Below are 22,554 nucleotides of genomic sequence, written 5' to 3' on the forward strand. Positions count from 1 at the left end.
TATTCAGCAGAAGATTACGCAAGGTATATCTTAAGGAGATAGTGCGACTCCGTGGTACTTCGATGTCTATTATCACAGATAGTGGAGCACAGTTTACAGCTAAGTTCTGGAAGTCTTTCCAAGAAGGTTTGGATACTCAGGTAAAACTTAGCACAACATTTCATCCACAAACTGATGGGCAAGCCGAACGTACTATTCAGACCTTGGAAGATATGTTACGGGCCTCTGTGCTAGATTCGGTGGTAGTTGGGATGACCACTTATCCCTTATCGAGTTTTCATACAACAATAGCTATCATTCGAGTATTCAAATAGTCCCGTATGAAGCTTCATATGGAAGAAAGTGTAGATCCCTAATTGGATGGTTTGAAGCCAGGGAGACACAATTAATAGGTCCCGAATTGATTCAGTAAGCAGTGGGAAAGGTCAAGGTTATCCGAGATCGACTGTTAACAGCCCAAAGTCGCCAGAAGTCTTATGCGGACAACCGTCGGCGAGACGTAGAATTTCAAGTTGATGATTGGGTATTCCTGAAGGTATCACCAATAAAAGGCGTGATGAGATTCGGTAAGAAAGGGAAATTGAGTCCTCGATACATTGACCCTTACCAGATTGTCCGCAAGGTGGGTCAAGTAGCCTATGAATTGGACTTACCCTCAGAACATGAATCAGTCCATCCAGTTTTCCATGTCTCAATGCTTCGCAAGTGTGTCGGAGATCCTACTAGGATTGTGCCAGTAGATGATGTTCAAGTGACAGAAAAGCTAGCTTATGAAGAGGTACCTATGGCTATACTAGACAGACAGGTGCAGAGACTTCGAAATAAAGAGGTAGCTTCTGTCAAAGTCTTATGAAGAAATAATAACCGAGAAGAAATGACTTGAGAAGTGGAAGAAAATATGAATTCTAAGTACCCACACTTATTTCAACCCCCAAAAGATATCCAAGATGAAACATCAAGATTATAAGGTGTGTATGTTCCCTTTTATGCATTTGGGTCGTGTGTGGCCAAGCTTTATTGCTATTATGTTGTGGCCCTGTGAGGCATTGTTATTGTGGGCTGATGTGATAGGATGGTAGTGCCCTATTACAGGGGAAACTCTGGCGAAATTTTCGTAGAATTCCCGAGAATTTAACATTCGAGGACGAATGTTTTTAAAGGGGGGAAGAATGTTACACCTCGAAAAATTTCATGTCATTGCATAGTAAATAGACCAACGTAGTGCGAGAAGTATACGATGTTCCTATAAGTAAGAAAGGTTATTTAATGATTCTAATTAAGATTCCAAAGACGCTGGAAGTAAGAGGAGAAAGTTCCTTAAGGAAGGCAAAGCATATGTTGTGTTTTGGAAAAGTTTCGTAAAGTACCGAGCTAATGTTGACTTAATGGTGTCTTAAGGAAGAGTTATAACGATCCTTAGATTGCTAATGAAGTGTTAAACAAGTGTCAAGAAGGTTTTATAAGGATTGGAGATCAAACGAACGATGGAAACAATTTTCGGGAGGTGGGGTTATACGACCGCTTATACGGTCCGTATAACATTATACGGTTCGTATAACACCAAATAGGAAGATGTTTTCCCTGATGGTGAACCACGGACACTTATACGGACCGTACAATGTTATACGGACCGTATAAGTGGTCCGTATAATACCCGACGGGCTGAATAAGTTGCAAATATAAATACATGTTCCCACTCTTACTTTCTCATTCTTTCCACTTCTCCATCTCTCTCAAGACTTCTAGAGGGTTCTACACATTTCATCTTCAAGAATACAAAGGAAATCAAAAGTTCATATCATAAATTCAAGTGAATCAAGTGCAAGAAGCTCACTAGGGTCATCCAAGGCAAGAAATCTCTTTGGAAGTGAAACTAGGGTTTTCCTCAAGTGGAGTATTGCTATCCAAAACTCATTCCTACTCAATCAAAGATAATTTTTATGATCATTTCATGTTATTTGGACTATGGAGAGGTTGAAAGACTTGGATTATGTAAGGAAATAGAAATGAGTTACAAATATGAGATTAGTGACGTTTGTGAGTAGTAGATTAATATGAATCATGATTCTTGATATGTTGTGATTATAAATATGTTATAAATGACATTAAGAACATGGGATAAACATTATATAGGGATGAACGTAATATTGTACTCTGACCATGGTTATGGATGATTTGAAGTGAAATTGGGAAATTTGGATAATGTAGGTGAATAAAGATTGTTGCTTATGATATTATGAATGTTATTATTGACGTTTGGGAGTTGATATATGATATGGAGAAAGTGGTATAAACAAAGGAAATGATGCCCAATTTTCTCTAGCTTTAGTCAAGTGTGCTTAAGCTATCGATTATCTAATGTTAGTACAAACTCTTTTGAAGGTAGAAACGTGAACATTGGAGGGAAACGTTCAAGTGATAGAGTAGCGAAACGAAAGGGTATGTAAGGCTAGTCCCTTCCTTCTAAGGCATGATTCTCATGATACGAATTCCCTTTATCTCTCCATGACCTTCTTACATTTCGGAAAATATGAGTCAACGTTATATAAGCTTCTTATGAGACAATAAAATGAGAGATATGTCATGAATACAATAATGGTAATAATAAGCCTAAGTTTAGAGATTCTAAAGTCCATGGTATGATGTTGATACGAAGCCAATAATCCCCATAGGACTCCTTGATGTTACTCATTGTTGCTAAACCCACCTCATGATGTTAGTTCTTTCAAGGTGAGGTATGATGAACATGATTTCTCTATAATGGAATCGGGGGTTCTCGACCTTATGTCACCTCGGTATAGTTATAGATTGTCTTGGAATTCTAATACATGTTTTATGATAAGTTTATGATAAGGTCATGATAAGTTATGAGATGTATATGATGATACGATAGCACCGTGCCTAGAGGGCCGGACATGTCACCGCGAAGGCGGGCTACATACGATTCCACCGTGCCTAGATGGCCGGACATGTCACCGCTAAGGCGGGATGCTTATGATTACATCATGCCTAGAGGGCCGGACATGACACCACTAGTGGGCGACGTATGATGGTTACCCGGACGCGGATTAACGACGATGGTACATATGATATGTTTATATATGTATGATGTGTAACACGTGTTTACTCTAAAAGGTCAAACAGGTTATATCTTCATCTTATGTCTTATGATTCCTTTGTTATGTTCATTTTATTCATGCCTTACATACTCAGTACAATGTTCATACTGACGTCCTTTTTTTTGGACGCTATGTTCATGCCCACAGGTAGACAGGGAGGCGACCCAGACTCATAGGAGCTGATCAGCAGAGTCACGAGAGCACTCCATTATTTTGGAGGTGCTAATTAATTTATGGTTTTGTGTACATATTTGGGCACGACGGGGTCCTGTCCCGTCTTTATGTGTAGTACTTTAGTAGAGGCTCGTAGATACGTATGTGTGGGTAATATGGTCTCATGATTTCTCCTCATTGTAGATATGCTTGAAATTAAAAATGGTTTTCCTTATGTCTAGAAGCGTGAAGTAATAGTTAAATGCAGAATAAGTATGATGACTAGGAGTATGAGTGGTGCTCGGTAGTCAGCTCCGGGTACCCGTCATGGCCCATTAGTCGGGTCGTGACACCGGGTGCCCAACCAGTAAGCTCGTGGATCAACTATTGCCACCCCACAAGGTTTATATTTGTAGCATTAGCTTGAATCAAAGGGTAACGATCTACAACCATGCCAAACATGAGCTCAATATCTTGTGATGTGATAGTCGCCTCACCTGGAGATGCAAGGTGTGCGTCTCAGGACGCCATCTCTCTATAAGTGCAGTGACGACTTCCTAGTCATACGAGACAGATCCTACCTCTAGTACTCCCTTAAATCCACGCCTACCAAAGTAGTCAAGGATGCGGGGATGCAAAGGATGAAGCCTCACGTGCTTCCAGAAATCGCGATCCGCACTGTCACGACCCAATCCATTGTGATGGCACCCACACTAACCCCCCTGGTGGGCGAACCATCCCCTTAACTAATTAATTAACCAATTATCTGATTTACACTTAAAGAACAACAAAACCAATAATAATAAGTCTAAGTCATGCCATAGATAATAAATAAATGCGGAATACTACATATTACAACCCAAAAATCCGAAAGTCATTGTACAAAGACTCTAATCATAAAATTGTCTAAGAAGTACATAAATGTCTGAAAATAATAGAAATGTCTAGAAATGAAATAGACATCAATAAGGAGAGATCTTCAGGCGGCATGGCACGGGTAGGAGCTCACCCTCGGATCTGGTCAGGAAGTAGCCTCAGGCTAGATGTGAGGTCTAGAAGATGTCTCTGGCACACAATCTGCACTAAAAAAGGATGCATCAAGGTAGTATCAGTACAAACACTGTGTACCGGTAGATATCATAGGCCGACTAAGAATAGCTCATACAAATATACATAGAATCAATAAGATAAACAGATAGGCACAACATCCACACAGAATAACCAGTAAATGCGATAAATAGTAACTTATTCCGTGCAATGATGATATCCAATATAATGAAATGATCCTATCAGTAATACCACATGTACACACATGCTAGAGGCCTCGGCCACACAATAGTCATGACCCGCAAGGGACCTATGGTGTCCATGTACCATCCGTCCGGAAAGGGCCTCGGACCCAGATTCACGTACCCTCCGTTCCAGGAAGAGCCTCGGATCCGGATTCTCATACCCTCCGTTCCGGAAAGGGACTCGGACCCGGATTCATATACCATACATACCTCAAAGGTGTCACAGTTCCTTTCATAATCATCATAAGGCTTTCATCAACCATATCTGTCCCATGAATGAGTGAATAAACACAAACCTGGTAAATCAATGAAATCATATGCCAATGGAAGTACGAAATCATGATGCCATATGCCACAACAAGATTTAGATAAATTAGCTCAACAACAATATGAATCAATCAAACCACCTCAATCAACACAAATAGTCTATATAAACCCTTTTTTTCCAAGTATAACACATACACCTTATGATTCAATGCGTAAAGTAACGACGACAAGCCCACATAATCAGAAGTCATACGAACCTAAGAGTACATCCATCCCAACATCGCGTCTCAAGACCTAATCATGCTTTTCCCGTCAATTCTACTATACAAGCATTTCACTAATCAAAGTCTAACTAAAGTAAGTCGTAACCTACGTGGTAGCCGAGCAGTGGCCATGAACAATCAAACTTTTGCCTTGCCCTTTCCTTGCGCCTCCAAATACTCAAAGTCTAATCATATTTGAATTCTATAGTAGAAATCATGAAGAACAACACCCATATTGATATACTTATCCTTTGGGTCAAATTCCACTATGAAGAAAGATGGAAACGGTCCCACAAAGGTAAACGGTCATTTCGAAAGTGAAATATGCAATTCCATGTTCTAGGAGTTCAATCCTACTAAACAATTGCTAAAATAACTCAAGAATAGGCTAATTTCACGATTCAAGTGTAAACCCCCAATTTGGGTATGAACCCTAGTTTTTCAACCTTCAAATTAATCAACAAAATGAAAGATTCAAGCCTATTAGTTATGAAATCATCAAATTCTATGAATTGATTCGTCAAATCCACTAACAATTTCCCTTTTAGAAGGATTAGAACTCATTTCAAGAAGTTATCATCAAAACCCATTTTATCTCTTGGATTCTAATGGATTTCTAGCATGGATTCAAGCTTAGGAAGATTAAATAAATGAATACTAGGTTAGAAGACTTACCACAATGAAGATTCATCCAAGAGCTACCCAATTCACCCCAAATATGCTCAGAAAGTGATGAATGAAATGATAGGGGTTTAAGGGTTTTATCTTACCCTTTAATGATTTTGGAAATCTCGTAATCCCGCTGGAGCGGTCCCGAGTCCGCTACAGTGGGCTTGCTGTAGCGCATCCGCTACAACAGATATCCGTCTGCTGCCAATCCCAAACATCGATCACCCGCTATAACGGTCCCGCTATGGCGGGCCTGGTGCCGCTACAGCTGACGCCAGATACCAAAAAAGTATGTTTTGTTTTCACAAGTCCAACCCCGAAATTTGACAATCACTCGAGACCTCACAGATACAAACCAAACATGCATACACACATAAAAACATGCTACGACCTCACTTGTGGTCTCAGAATTCCCAACAGAGGCCTATTTGACCGGGTCAACACCTAATGGCCAAAGACCAAGTTTTCAACCAAGTACCCGAAACGTAACCAAACGCCTCGAGAACCGAACCATCCACCTCACCAAGTCATAATCGACCCTCCGAACCTCACTGAATCGACAAAAACTCGAAAAAGGTCCATTTACCCAAAAATCAACTATTGGTCAAATACTTTCACTTAAGGATTCTAAATCCTTCAGTTTTTACTAGAACCACCTAATAGTCTAGGAAATTGGTCAACAGGAGTAAAATGATAGGTCGTTACCGCACGAAGTGGAAATAGGCACGCTTTAGGTCCTGTTAAGGTCCCACCCCACACACCCTGTGATCGATGCTTCTGTTGAAGTGTTAACACATCGTACACTTCTGGACAGGGATGTAGGGACACCCATGGATGATCCATACCTGTTAAAAAATTAAAGAAACTAAAAATTAGTAAACTAAAAACTTAATACCCCAAGGACTCGATTCCAACAAAATCAAACTTTTTAATGAAAGCTTTAAACTTTTTAATCAAGAAGCAAAACAACATCAATGGAATAAATTAAAACAAAATCAAACCAATAAACAAAAAATTCCAAATAAAATTAAAAACTTTAGTTTATTTCCATACAACAAGTGACACTGGAAGGATGGCTCGATTAACAAATGAAAACAGAAATTTACCAATTTTAAACTTCAAGACCAAAATTAATATCATAAGGGCTCGATTCCAACACAAACAAAAGCTAAGAAAATAGCATATATCATCTAACGTAACAAAATAATATTATATATTCAAAAAAACAAAAATAATTTGGGTTAAAGAAAATACCTCAAGATATAAATTTGTTGATAACAATGTGACGAAGAAACTATTTCAAAGGGATTCCACAAAGTAGATGGAGTATCAAATTTTTTGGGAAAAAAAAAAAGATTTAGGGAAGATGAAAAAAAAAAAAAAAACTTAAGGTAAATCGTGTAGGGGTACACGATTTACCAAAATTATTTTTGTACCCCTACACAATTTACAAAAATAATTTTGGTAAATCGTTTAGGGGTACACGATTTACCTTAAGTTATATATATATATATTTAACATTCTGTGAAGACGGAAACAGAGGAAACCGTTAATGAATTGGGGTAAATTGTGTAGGGCTACACGATTAGCCCGTTTTGGTTAATCGTGTAACCCACAACCCCTTATGGAAATTTGGTCCAATTTTGTGCCATTTCAGCGCCGGACTCTCGTATTTTCTCTAAATAGTTGTGATCTTTCATTAATTAGGTATTTTCTTGAAAAAAATGACTCTCCACGTGTGAGAAAACACAAACCTTATTATGACGAAAAAATTAAGAAAATATCAAACAAAACTATAATAACGAATTTACGTAACGAGGTAACCTTCTTTATTATTCCGTCCTCCTCTCTCTATGTAAATGAGTAAAACCCTTTAAAATATATTGACATTTATAATCTTCTCAAATTTTTGACATTTTTCTTACTTTTTTCTATTTATGTGATATAAAATTTATTTATTAATTACATTCTCTTAATAATTACCTATCTCATTTTCAGTTTAGAAAGCCCAAAAGTCATTAACATTAATTTAGTAATCATTTATTGCAATAAAACAACATAAACATAGAAACCTATGAATTTCCTCGCAGCAATCTGTATTATATTTTTATCTTCTAAATAGGTCTCATTATTTTTAATTCTTTATTAGTCTCATTAATTTCTTTCTAAATTATTGCTCTTCTAATTACTTTGAGTTTATAAGAACTGTAACGTTCTTTTTTTTAAAAAAAAAGGTCTGTAACGTTTAGAAGCCATGATATATACGGTCCTTTCACGATTCAATTTTCCTCTCAATAAGGTCTTTTGGTTTTTGAAATTATTAATTCACTATGTCCATTATGTTAGTTCAGCAAAACATGATTTTTTTTTCTCCCATGCGATTTCCATGCAAACCCTAACTCACTAAACCCTAATCATGGTGACCCTGGCCACTGGCCGGCCGCCTCCGGTGGCTGGCCAGCCTTTGGCTTTAGCTTCTACATCTCAATTCCCACCTCTAAATTCCACGAGTCTTACCGATAACAATCCCAAGACCCAGCGAGACTCCAGATCCAATAACTTTGTGCAGGCTCTTACGGGCAATTCTGAAGTTAATGTTGAGCAGACCTGTGATCCCATTCCCATTAAGACAATCACGTATATTGATGGGATTCCACACGTAAAGTGGATAGAAGCAGAAGTTACACAAATGGATGTTATGGAAAAACTACGTTACGCTATTGTGGGCAAGTTTTCTCAAGGTTGGCCAGCATTAGAGGAATTGAGGACAATTATACCATTGCAGTGTGGTGCTAAAGGAGTATGTCAAATAGGCTTTCTTAGATATGGACATTATTGATTAGGTGTTCATTATTAGAAGATTATATCAATATCATGTCAAAAGGTGCATATTATTTGAAATCTTCGGATGGATTCACATATCAAATGAGGCCCCTCATTTATGATTCCAAGTTTAAAGTTGATGAAGAAACATCGATGGCCATGGCGTGGATTTCCTTTCCGAATCTATTAGATACATTTTTTGTCAAAGAGTCTTTATTCACTCTTGCGTCTGCAGTTGGTAAACCATTGCAATTGGATTTAGCTACTATTAACAAAACCAGACCAAGCTGTGCTAGGGTTAAGGTGCAAGTTGATTTATTGGGAGATCTTCCAAAATCTGTAGTAATGCAAATTGAGGATGAAGAGTAAAAGCAGACTAGGCATGTCATTGTTAAAATCCAGTATGATTAGTTACCCAAGTATTGTACTGAATGCAAACTGCAAGGGCATTCCGTAGAGGAATGTAGAATTCTTCACCTAGAGAAGAGAGTGGAGGAAGAGGTCATTGTTACTGAGGAGCAAAATGCCAAGAAAGAGGACCAAAATGCTAAACATGGTGATCCAAGGAAGAAAGATGTGACCAGAAGATTTCATAATAGACACTATCCTGTCCAGATATTTGTACCTAAGGTGTTATCAAGTGGAAAGGTTGTGACCTACCTAGATCTCAAGGCCAACAGGTGGATAGTAGGGATAATAAAAAGACAGCAGAGATAGGGGGGCAAGGTTCAGTGGTTCAGATTAATGTCAAGGAGAGCCAAGGCGGAAAAGATGATAGTAACAATAAAGAAGGGGCTCAAGCTACTGGTGGAGATGGTTGTACAAAGGAAATTCTGTGTGGCACTGATCAAAGCAATTTTGATCAAGTCATAGTAGGACAAAGCAGTGGTGATGTTGCTGATGAAGATAAGATGGAGATGCCAAAGGAAATGAACAACAATGATATGGTAGCTGTAATTAATGGAAATAATGATAGAACTGAGGATGACATGGCACAGCAACAATGTTTAATCATTAGTGATCAAGGGAATAATTCAAAGGGTACAAAAGATCAGATACAAGGAAAGGAAGTAGCAAACAAGATTTCAATATTTTCACACGTAGTAAGTCATGAGATTCAAGGGGAGAAGTTGCATAGTCTTGAAGAAAATAAAAGTCTTGGAATCAAGGAATGAGAGGAAAGAAGAAATGAAGGAAGTGACGAAAATCAACATTGATTCTATAGAGCACAGTGTAGTTGAGAAGTCACAGCAGTCATCAGATCATGAGTTGACATCTTCTGAGGGAAGTAACATAAATCCCATCCCTGCCAACAATGACATGGTTGTTAGGGATATCATTTTTCAAGAGGAAGAAGTGCAAAGTACTTTAGCAGATTCAGGAGACAAAGTTGGAAATTTTGATTCATTGCAAAAACAAGATCATACTAACATGGAAACCATGGTAGGAGTGAACAAGGGTAAAAAATCAGAGAAAATCCAAGATACCAAGTCAGAGAAGATAGAAGATCAGCAGATACAAGAACAAATAGGGGATCCACAAATTTCAGAGGAAGGTGATGATCACAATTTTACTGCAGACTCAAGTGATAAGAACTTGCATGATACAGGTCAAGATGAACAACAGGTTGATGTTCTTAGTGTAGATGAGGCTCAAAAAGAGAATATATTAAATAAGAATAGTCAACATGATGAAGTATGAGGAAGTAAAAAGAATTCTCCTAATAAGGTTTTACATGAGCTAGTCTCTCATAGTTTTCCTGTTCTGAAGGAGATTGAGAAACAAGAAAGATGTACCAGACAGAGTTCAAAAAGTGAGGGATCAGGAGAAAAGCCTAAGGTTCATGTTGATACTTCTCCAAGAGCATCTAACAAATCGAAAAGAAAAGGGAAGAAACAGGTAGCAAGTGAAACTGTGCAGTCCACCAGGGTTGCTTCAAAGAGGGTTGCTACAAAGAGTTCTAGTAAATGATGATCAAATCATTTATCTGGAATATAAGATCTGTAAGGACTCAGAAAGCCTTTCATCAGCTTCAAATGCTACATAGACATAACAAATTTATGTTTATTGCTCTACTGGAACCTTTTCAAGAGGTTAGGCACATCCAGAGTTGCAGGAGGAAATTGAATATGCCTTTAGCTGCTGCGAATTGCAATGGGAAAATATGGTATTTTTCTAATGATGCTGTAGATGTGGAAGTTATATTGGACATTGTGCAACAAATAACTCTTAAGTTGCACTTACAAGAGTTTAATAGATCAATGATCATTACTCTTGTGTATCCCAAGTGTGATGCATTGGAGAGACTGGAATTGTGGGAAAATATGTATCAGGTGGATGATAATATGAATCTTCCTTGGCTTGCGGGAGGTGACTTTAATGTAGTGTTAAATGAAAAGGAAAAGATAGGTGGAACTCCTATTATTTCCCCTGATTATGAAGATTTTGCAAATTGCATTGGATCATGTGAACTGTTGGAGGTTGGTTTTAAAGGGAGTCCATTTACTTGTGTCACGACTCGGCTAGGGCCATGACGGGTACCCGAGGCTAACCACCGAGCACCATTCATTCTATTACTCATTCTGCGTACAATCGTATTTCTTATGCTCATAATCATAGGAAAACCATTTTCATTTCAAACATATTTACCTTTATATATACATAAGCCCTTTGGCTATCAAAATAATACATATATACACGTGGGAAATCGTGAGACCATACTACCCACACAAACGTATCTACGAGCCTCTACTAGAGTACTAGACATATGGACGGGACAGGACCCCGTCGTTCCCAAAACATATATGTACACAAAATAATAAATCAATGGCACCTACGGAACAATGGATTGCCCTCAAAGTCTGCTAGAAGCTCCTATGAATCTGGATCGCCTCCCTGTCTACCTGTGGGCATGAACACAACGTCCAAAGAAAAAAGACGTCAGTACGAGCAATGTACTGAGTATGTAAGGCATGGATAATAACATGATAAGAGCGTGAGGGATAGCATAAGATAAAAGAACCGTTCATTTATCATAATACTTTTTAAATATTCGTCATACGTAGTTGCCCCTTTATTCTCCTAGAGATACACTTGTTACATCCACATGCTTACATATGCAATAACTTACAATGCATTTCAGTCACGTACCCGGCCATATAGGCTTGGTATCACCCGTACTCGGCCCTCCCGGGACTCGATATTATCCGTACTCGGCCCTCCCGGGACTCGATGCTATCCGTATTCGGCCCTCCCGGGACTTGATGCTATCCGTGCTCGGCCCTCCCGGGACTCGATGCTATCCGTACTCGGCCCTCCCGGGACTCGATGCTATCCGTACTCGGCCCTCCCGCGACTCGATGCTATCCGGGCTCGACCCTTCCGGGACTCGATGCTATATGTAACTGTGCAGCGGGAGTGCTATGCATACATACATACATATACATAAAAAAAATACATAAATGAAATCAACATCATCCTTAGCATTACCATACATCCATCATTAAAGCATACATTAGAACATTAAAGGCAACTATGGCGATGGCGGGGTGACATGAGGTCGTGGACCCCCGATTACATTATGAAGTAATCATAATCATCATATCTCACCTTGAAGGGACTAACGTTTTAAGGTGAGTGTACACAAGAAAAAGCATCAATGGAACCATACTTAGAATCATTAACTTCATGGGTATCATATCTCACTTTAGGATTCTTTAACGTGCTCATCGTCATCATTATCATCGTATTCATGACATATTTCTCATCTTTATCTCATAAGAATCTCTTTATCAACGTTGACTCATAGTTCCCGGAATGTAAGAAAGTCATGGAGAGGTAGGGAAAATAATATCATAGGAATCATATAAGGATCATTAGCTTCGTAGGAATGTCATATTATGAGCTTTAGGACTTCTAGACTTAGATTCATCGTCAGTATTGTCATGCTCGTAACGTATCTCTTTTCTTTATCTTGTATGAAGCTCTTTAAATCGTAGACTCATAATTTGCGATATGTAGGAAAATCATGGAAAGATAGGAGGATTCATGCCATAGAAAGAAGGGACTAGCCTTACATACCTCTTTCGTTTAACAATTCCATCACTTGATTGTTCTCTTTTAATGCTCACGTTTCTACCTTCAAGAGAATTCACATTAACATTAGCTAACCGATTATATGAACGTGCTTACTAAAGCTAGAGAAAATTTGGCAGCATTTCCTTAGTTTATAAAACTTTCCTCGTATCATATATCAATTCCCAAACGTCTGTAGTAATATTAACAACATTATAACCAACAATCTTTATTCATCTACATTACCCACATTCCACAATTTCACTTCAATTCATCCATAATCGTAGTCGTAGTATACTAGTACGTTTTCTTGCTTATAATACCTATACCTTGTCCTAAATGTCATTTATAATATACTTACAATCACAACATATCTATATTCATGACTCATTCTAAACTACTACTCAAAATCTCATTATTCTCATCTTTGTGACCCATTTTCTATATCCTTCTACAATCCAAGTGTTTCAACTTCTCAATACCTTAAACAACATAGAATGATCATAAAACTTACCTTAGATAGTGTAGGAATAAGCCTTGAGCGGAAATACTCCTCTTACACCAAAACCCTAGTTCACTTCCATTGGAATTTCTTGACTTGGATGAACTCTAATGAGTTTCTTACACTTGATTTCCTTGGTTTGATGAAGTTGATCCTTACTCTCTCTTGGATTCTTGTAGATGAAGTGTGGAGAAATGTTTTAGAGAGTTCTAGAGAGAAGGGGAGTGAAGGGGAAATGAAATGAAATGAACTTGATCCCCTTTTTAATAATACACAATCTGTCCCGTCTTGTTTCTACGGACCAACATACGGTCCGTATAAATTATACTGACCGTATGTCTGGCCGTAGATTTGGTCCAGTGAATGCTGCCAATCTGGGCTAAATATACGGCCTAAAATACAACCAGTATAATTTATACGGCCAGTATGTTGGGCCGTATAATGCCCAGCTATTTCGATTTCGTTCTCGCCGACTGGTTTGATCTCCAATTCTTATGGAACCTTCTTAACACTTGTTTAACACCCCATTAACAATATAAGGGACGTTATAGCTCTTCTCCAAAATATCATCAAGTCATCATTAATTCGTTACTCATAAATCCTTTCCGATACATAACGTATGCCTTGCCTTTCTTGGCAAACTTTCTTCTATTACCTCGAATGCCTTCAAAATCTCAATTAGGATCATCCAATGCTATTTCTTACTTATTGAAACACTGTATACTTCATGCCCCTCGTTATTCTATCCACTGTGTATCAACGAATATTTTTTCGAGGTGTAACAACTTGGTGGAATGGCAGAGCTGGAAATGACTGTATATTTAAAAGGTTAGATAGAATCCTTATCAATCAGGAGATGCAAAATTGGTTTGGAAGATTGGAGGTTGAACACTTAGCAAGAACATGCTTAGATCATTCTCCTCTTCTTATTTCTTGTGGTGTTCAAGGACAATATATTTCTAGGCCTTTTAGATTTTTGAAATTTTGGACAGATAATGCATCATTCAAAGAAGTGGTATTGCAACATTGGAAGGTACCAGAAACTGGAGATCCATTTTTGGATTTTAAGTTGAAAACGAAGAATACCAAATTAGCTTTGAAGAGATGGAGTCAAGATACATTTAGAGATATGTTTAAACAGCTGATTATCAGGGAGGGCATTATAAAGATCAAAGAGCAATTATTTGAAGATTCTCCTACTGATATTAATAGAATGGTGCTACATCAGGCACATGTAGAATACAAGAGGTACTTGCACTTTGAAAGGAGTTTTGGAGGCAGAAGGATGGTGTTACATGGTTTTATGAAGGAGAAAGAAATACTAGATTCTTTCACAATCTAGTGAATGGAAGAAGGAGGAGGTTGCAGCTGAAAAAGATCTAGAATGAACAAGGAGTATGGTTAGAGGAAGAGAAACAAATAGCAGATGAAGCAATCAGGTTTTATTAGAGCCAATTTTCTCAAGATACTAGTCACACAGATTATTTTTTTTGCAACATATCCCTGAGATGATCTCTATTGGGGAAAACTTAATGTTGTGTGATTCTCCTACCTTAGAGGAAGTGAAGAAGGCAGTTTTTGAGTTGCATGGGGATAGTGCTTGTGGCTCGGATGGTTTCACAGGATATTTTTTCCAATCATGCTGGGAAATAGTGAGTATAGATATAGTAAAGATCACTGAGGCTTTCTTTGATGGTCAATCTCGTCCCAAGTCAATAACTCATACAAACCTGGTTCTTCTTCCAAAGAAAAATGATGTTCTAACCTATTCTGATATGAGGCCCATAAGCCTGAGCAATTTCATCAATAAGGTATTATCAAGGGTGGTGCATGATAGGTTAGAAAAAGTGTTGCCAGATCTTATTTCTGCAAATCAGTCTGGATTTGTGAAGGGAAGGAATATTATAGAAAATGTGTTGTTGACACAGGAGATAGTGACTGATATCAGAAAAAGGGGTAAACCAGTAAATGTTATAATTAAACTTGACATGACAAATGCCTATGATAGAGTGTCATGGTCTTTTCTCATTGAAGTTTTGAAGAAAATGGGATTTTCAGAGATGTTTGTGGATATGATATGGAGACTATTAGCTAATAATTGGTATTCTATTTTGATTAATGGTCAAGCTCATGAATTCTTCCATTCAACATGGGGAGTGAAACAAGGGGACCCTCTATCACCTGCACTATTCCTTCTATCAGCAGAAGTTCTAACAAGATCATTGAATTCTATGTTTGAAAATGATATGTATGTTGGATTTGGTATGCCAAAGTGGAGTGTCAATTTATATCACATTGTGTATGCAGATGACACAATCATTTTCACCTCATCAAATCAAGTTTCTTTAGATATGATAATGCAGACACTACAGGAGTATGAGCAACAATCAGGTCAGAAGATAAACCAGCAGAAGAGTGCCTTTTATGTACATACAAATGTGTCTAATGAGTTGGTACATCTGGTGCAACAAAGAATTGGTATGACTAGAGGACAATTTCATTTTATCTACTTGGGCTGTCTTATTATTCATGCTAGGAAGAGAAGATTTTATTATGCTGAGATCATCAAAAAGGTGAAAGATAAGTTACAAGCATGGAAAGGTAGAATACTTTCATATGGAGGAAAATTAGTACTAATTACATCTGTATTACAAAGTATCCCCATTCATTTACTGTCTACAGTGGTACCTCCAAAATGTGTGATTAATGAGATACATAAAGTGTTTGCAAAGTTCTTTTGGAGCAACAAGGAAGAAGGGAAAAGCAGACATTGGTCCTCTTGGCCTAATATTTGCTTGCCTAAACATGAAGGGGGATTGGGATTTAGATCCATGTTTGATGTGTCCAAAGCAATGTTTTTCAAGCTATGGTGGAAATTTAGGACTGGTAAATCTTTATGGACTACATTTATGTGGAACAAATACTGTAAAAAAAGAAAATTCCTTCACTGGTTCAATGGAGAGGTGGATCTCAGGTGTGGAAAATGATGTTGGAAAATAGAGATCTAGTAGAGAAACAAATATGGTGGGAACCAAGAAATGGAACAGCTAGCTTGTGGTATGACAATTGGTCTAAGTTGGGACCATTGTATCAACTTGATAGTTTGCAAGTCATTAATGCAAATGTTGAAGTCCAGGATATTATGATAGAAGAAGAGTGGAATTGTGGCCTAATGCAACATTTGTTTCCTGAATATCTGGTGGAACATGTACAACAACAGTTGCCTGATCCTATAATGAGTGAGGAATGTGATCATCCTTGGTGGCTGAAGTCCTCTACTGGGAAATTCACAGTTAGTAGTGCTTGGGAATTGATGAGATCTAGACAACAAGTGGAGCAGCATTTTAGACAAATTTGGGTGAAAGGATTGCCATTCAAAATTGCTTTCTTTTTATGGAGACTATGAAAGGCAAAGTTACTTATAGATGAAGTTCTGGCAAAGTGTGGATTTTGTGTTGTATCTAGATGCTTATGCTGTCCTAATCCACAATTAGAAACTTTGGATCATTTGTTCCTTAATGGGATTTTTGCCATGAATGTATGAAAGTATTTCTCAGCTGCAGCAGGTATCCAAGGCCCTTTCATACAAGTGAAACAAAAAATATACAAATGGTGGGATACAAAGGCTAATGAGATGGGGAAAGTAGTGTATCAGGCAGCACCAGCAGTGGTCTTGTGGTTTATATGGAAGAGAAGGAATACAATATTGTATGGTGGATCTTACTCTTTCAGCAGAGTAATTCATGATATTAGCCAAACTCTTTACTTGTTGATAAGATACAAATTTCCATGGTTGGAAAAAGTTCCTGTATCATGGCCTCTACTGGTACAATATTTGGGCAGTTACAAACCTATCATGGGCTATAAGTTGGTGCAATGGCATATTCCACCTAATGGGTGGTACAAATGTAATACAAATGAAGCATCTAGGGGGAATCCAGGTCCATCTTCAGCGGCCTTTTGTATTAGAAACCATGAAGGGAATCTGATTCATGCTAGAGGTAGGAGATTGTCTGATACAACAAATATGGTTGCAGAAGCAGTGACTATTAAGGAAGGACTAAATTTCTGCATTGAAAGACAGTTGCTTCCAGTAATTCTGGAGATTGATTCATTAACTATGAAGAACATTTTAGATGGCATTTGGAAGGTCCCTTGGCATGTGGCAATGGAGACAAAAGCAATCAATATATTGAGAGATGGGAACACAGTGCAAATCACGCATGTGCTAAGAGAGGGCAACTCCTTGGCAGATTATTTTACTAACCTGGTTTTTGATTTTGCAGGTGCTTATCAGTTTGATGATTTTCAACAATTGCCAACTGCAGCAAAAAGACTTATTAATTTGGACAAGCAACAGACTCCAAATATCAAGAAAGCAGTGCTTAGGAAAGGGGCAGTTGAGTGAAACACTACTACAAATCAAGACCGGTTGTGTTTCTAGTGTACATAAGTAGCTTGCTCTAAGGCTCGTATGAGTGAGATGAAAATCTATAGATTGAACTAGTGGTGGTATCAACATCTTATGATGTTAATTCCACTAGATCATGATAGTAGAGTTTATTTTTTCTCATACAATTGTCCTTAAGTTTAAGTTAGCTACATCACAGATTATTGAAGCTATAGTTTGCAGATTGCTAACCAGCATTTGATTGCCTGAAGAATTTTCAGTTGGATTTGATAACATTGCACCTGGCGAGAGCTTTCAGGTGTTCAAGCATGGCATCAGTCCAAGGCATCAACATTGATTGGCATGATCATCCTATTGCTTCCAAGGATTAGTTGATCATTTGATCTTGCTGGTTTCCTTTTAGTTGTTTGGTAGAATTTTGTGCTGCAGTATTCTTATTCTGCAGGTTTTCTTATGTTTCTTTATTTCATCCTCTTTGTAAACAATTCTTTTTATTTATGATATTAACCACTCACTGGAAGTGGTATTTTGAGGGGAAAAAAATTAGTTCAGCAAAACATTGCTGGTCTCAGACATGAGTGTGTACGGTGAGAACCTAATAAAAAGTTCAATCCGATTTCATCGAGGGTTCGTTAGGTAACAGTCCGTGAAATGGTACCGTTGTTGAATCTGAGCTAGCGAGTCCGAGGAGTTGCACCCGAATAATGTTCAAAAGGATAAGCCCGAATCAACAGAAGGTTATCTTCCCCTGATTTATCGCCGAAGATCGCGCCACTAACAGACGTGTCCGATTGTATAGGAACCGCATTAACCCACTTGAGGGCTCGTGTATCCTAGTACTAGTAGGACACTTACACTATTTAAATGCATGTATCAACTCCACTAGAGGGCATCACAATCGTCTTAAACAATACATTCGAGTTGGTAATAAAAGTTTCTCTCCATTTAAGCCTCTGTTTTTAGTATTATTTTGTTGTTCGTTCTTTGGACTCAACTGTCCGTTCAACAGCTCGGGGAAGGAATTTCCCCAAATCGAACCTATCGAGCGTAATCCGAGCAAGGATCTTTTCCCCACCGAACTTGACATCTCAAAACTCAGGCTCATTTACTCTGTTTGATTTTCATAATGTTTTTTCGTTAATTCTTATTCGTTAGATCTTTCCTTTGATGTTAAGTTCAAGTCACATATTCTTTAAACCGCGTACAAATTCAATTATTTCTCTTTGAGGATAAACAGTTTAGCGCCCACCGTGGGGCTAAGGATAATAGTGACGGCTTATATAAACAACCTTCGCTTGGTTTCTTTGTTTTTGTGATTTCAGGCTACACCATGTCAAACCCTAGCCACTCCGTTCACCTCAACGAAGATGAATCCAGTGAACACAACACTAACCTCAATGCGGTGCCACTCAATAACGCACCCGCCATCGATCCAGTCAACAATCAGCTCGTCCAAAACCCGCGTGCTGATGATGCGGATAGGCATGGAGTACCCGGAGGAGAGGCGGAGGAAGTTAACTTACGTTTGATTTATAATTTGTTGTAGGAACACCATGTCACCATGCAACAACAACAGAAGGCTATCATCCGAATCCAAAGGGATCTTAGCGATGCGCTGTCACCTGAACTGGATAGGGTTTCTGAACAGGTTCGAAGAGAAATCGAGGTCGGTGACAGTCAGGACAGGCCGATCAATGAGTCATCTGAGATGATAAGGATGCTCGAAGCTTTGACTAAACGGATAGACTCCAACGAGAAAAAAATGGATGACTACAATTCTCGAGTGGATCAAATTCCGGAAGCACCTCCGATTCTCACTGGTCAAGAAACAAAATACATCGTGAGAAGGCCTTTCCCCCGAGCGCGGCACCGAAGTTGATCCCGAAGAGGTTCAAAATGCCAGATATACCTAAGTACGACGGAACTACCGAACCCCAAGAACACATTAGTGCATACATGAGTGCTATTGCTGGCAATAATCTCGAGGAAGATGAGATCGAATCAGTAAGTTTGAAAAAGTTCGGTGAAACCTTAACCAAAGGGGCAATGCAGTATTACAGTTCACTACCTCAACACTCAATCCCCTCCTTCGAGTTACTTGTGGATGCCTTCGTGAAGGCTCAAGCAGAGGCACGAAAGGTACAAGCACGGAAAGCCGATATGTTCTAGATTTTCCAAAGGGATGATGAACGGCTCAAAGAGTTCGTTACTAGGTTCCAGCAGGAAAGAATGTTATTACCCCCAGTCCCTGACGAATGGGCCGCCCAAGCGTTCACAAAGGGACTTAATCTAAGAAGTTCAAACGCTTTACTCAAACTAAAGGAGAACTTGTTAGAATTATGTACTACGACTTGGGCCGATGTGCACAACAGGTACAAATCAAAAATCAGAGTAGAGGATGATCAACTTGGCCTTCCCCCAGGTCCGGTAACTCGGACAAGAAGCGATAAATCAAAAAGGGCATTTGAACCAGAATACAACGCACTGGACAGGTATCATCCATACCCATCCGTGAGGCTTGGTTTCCGATCAGAGAAAAGCACCAGCAACCCCGGTATTCATATGAACCGAAGAGACAGATGGATCAACCGAGGAGACAGACGGATTGATTGAGGTTCATCAAGCAGGGGACTCCAGTATAAAACCAACTCCACCACTGCCTCACATACGGGGTAAAATCTGAGGATTTCGGAATATAATTTTAATGTTGACCCCTCGACCCCGGTGGAAGCGATTGGAAAGATCGAAGGAGCAACATGGCCGAAGCCACTTCGAACCGACCCTTCACAGCGGGATCCAAAATTGATATGTGACTATCACGGTACCCACGGGTATCGGTCCGATGATTGCAGAGGGTTAAGGGATAAAGTAGCCTGATTACTCAAGAACGGACATCTTAGAGAATTTTTGAGTGAATGGGGGAACAATAACTACAGGAACAGGGAAATAAAAAAAAAGGCTGAATCGAAAGAACCCCAACACGTAATCAACATGATTGTAGGCGGGGTCGAAACACCACGAGGACCTGTCATGAAGAGAATAAAGTTCTCTATCACGAGGGAAAAAAGGAGTAGGGACTATATACTAGACGGATTTAGTTCGTTCAATGATGAGGAAGTAGAAGGCATCACTCAGCCTCACAATGACCCCCTGGTAATCTCAGTACTTATTTTTAAAGCTCACGTTAATCATATCTTAATTGATCTAGGTAGCTCGGCGAATATCATTCGATGGAAGGTCGTCGAACAACTCGGCATGATAGACCAAATCATACCAATGGCCAGGGTCTTGAACGGATTCAATATGGCCTATGAAACCAATAAAGGAGAGATCACACTACCCGTGAGCATAGTCGGGGTCGTGTAACACACCAAGTTCTACGTCACTGATGGAGAAATGAAGTACAACGCCCTGTTCGGGGGACCTTGGATACACATGGTGAGAGTAGTACCTTCCACATTACATCAAATGCTAAAATTCCCGAACCCCGACGGGATAAAAGTAATACGTGGAGAACAGCCCGCTGCCAAAGAAATGTTCGCAGTCAAGGAAGCTGTACCGAAAGAACTGGCACCAAAGGCGATACAGTAAACCGCACTAAGGCTTCGGCTGCGAACAAAAAGACCAAATAAAAATCACAGAATGAGGTGGCCGAGGAAGATGATTTCGGTGTGCCAAGATCCTTCGTACTGCCGGACGAATCTGATGCAACGAAGTCAACAATAAAAGAACTGGAACAAGTTGTCCTCTTCGTTCATCTCCCGATTAGAAAGGTAATCCTAGGCACGGGACTCACCCCGGAGATCAGGAATAAGTTAATTTAATTTCTTAAAGCTAATTCAGATTGTTTTGCATGGTCCCATTTAGACATGACAGGAATCCCACCGGAAGTGACCATTCATCGTTTGAGCTTGGATCAGAGTATCCGCCCGGTCAAATAAAAACGAAGGCCAATGTCGGAAGTCAAGCACACATTTGTCAAAGAAGAGGTAACAAAGTTATTAAAAATAGGATCCATTCAGGAGGTCAAATACCCGGATTGGTTAGCCAAAGTAGTCGTCGTACCAAAGGTAACAAATTTAGAATGTGCATCGACTTCAAAGATTTAAATAAAGCGTGTCCGAAGGATTCTTTTCCTTTGCCACACATCGATCGTATGATAGATGCGACGGCAGGACACGCCCTGCTGAGTTTTCTCGATGCATACTCTGGGTACAATCAGATCAAAATGAACCCGGAAGATCAGGATAAAACATCTTTTATTACTCGGTATGGAACTTGTTGTTATAACGTAATGCCCTTCGGATTAAAAAATGTCGGAGCTACCTATCAACGCCTAGTTAACAAAATGTTCGAAGAACAAATAGGGAAAACGATGGAAGTTTATATTGACGACATGCTAGTTAAGTGTTATACCCCGCATTTTCAGATCCTGAGCATGACACGTGCTTCCTCAAACATTGACAATCACGTTGTTACTACATAATTTAAACTCACGTTGATAGTATTATATTTCGTATTTTTTGTACGTCGGATTATTCGTAAGCGGAGATGGGGCCCACACATCGAGATTTTTTAGGAACACGTGACAAGTTATATGAATCACATATGTGAAGTCAAACACAACTCAAGAAGGACCCTTGATCCAAATCAAAGTGAAAGTCCTCCAAACAAATATTTTTAAGTAACGTTTCCGGGTGATCTGACTTCGAGGGGAAACTACAGTATCATAAGTTTGGAATTTGAAAAAATACCAAGAAATATAAGTTGTATATAATTGAATTATATTTCCAACCATAGGTCGTGGGTCCACAGGCGACGTCGGGATAAGGAGATATGGACGTTGTAAGTCAGAAAGGTCAGTGGGTTAGGCCCAACCGGGTTAGGCCCATGACCCATGTTTATTTAAGTGATATATCAGCCTTTTCTCCTCATTTTTCAGGACACAACACCCAGAAAATTCTGGAGAAAAAGAGAGAAG

The 22,554-nt window shown here is 39.0% G+C and overlaps 1 long non-coding RNA gene across 2 annotated transcripts in view; it reads left to right on the top strand.

Annotated features, from left to right (window-relative positions):
* Nucleotides 1–22,554, top strand: part of LOC132609155 (uncharacterized) — a 37,725-nt gene that overhangs the window by 12,700 nt on the left and 2,471 nt on the right. Inside the window, exon 3 of one of the 2 annotated variants that reach the window (XR_009570716.1) lies at nucleotides 3,267–3,507. The exons of the other annotated variant lie outside the window; for it this stretch is intronic. This is a non-coding gene — a long non-coding RNA (uncharacterized LOC132609155). Of the gene's footprint in view, nucleotides 1–3,266; nucleotides 3,508–22,554 lie in introns of those variants that run through there. 2 annotated transcript variants of the gene reach the window in all.

This window comes from Lycium barbarum, chromosome 9 (assembly GCF_019175385.1).
Source record: "Lycium barbarum isolate Lr01 chromosome 9, ASM1917538v2, whole genome shotgun sequence".
NCBI lineage: Eukaryota > Viridiplantae > Streptophyta > Magnoliopsida > Solanales > Solanaceae > Lycium > Lycium barbarum.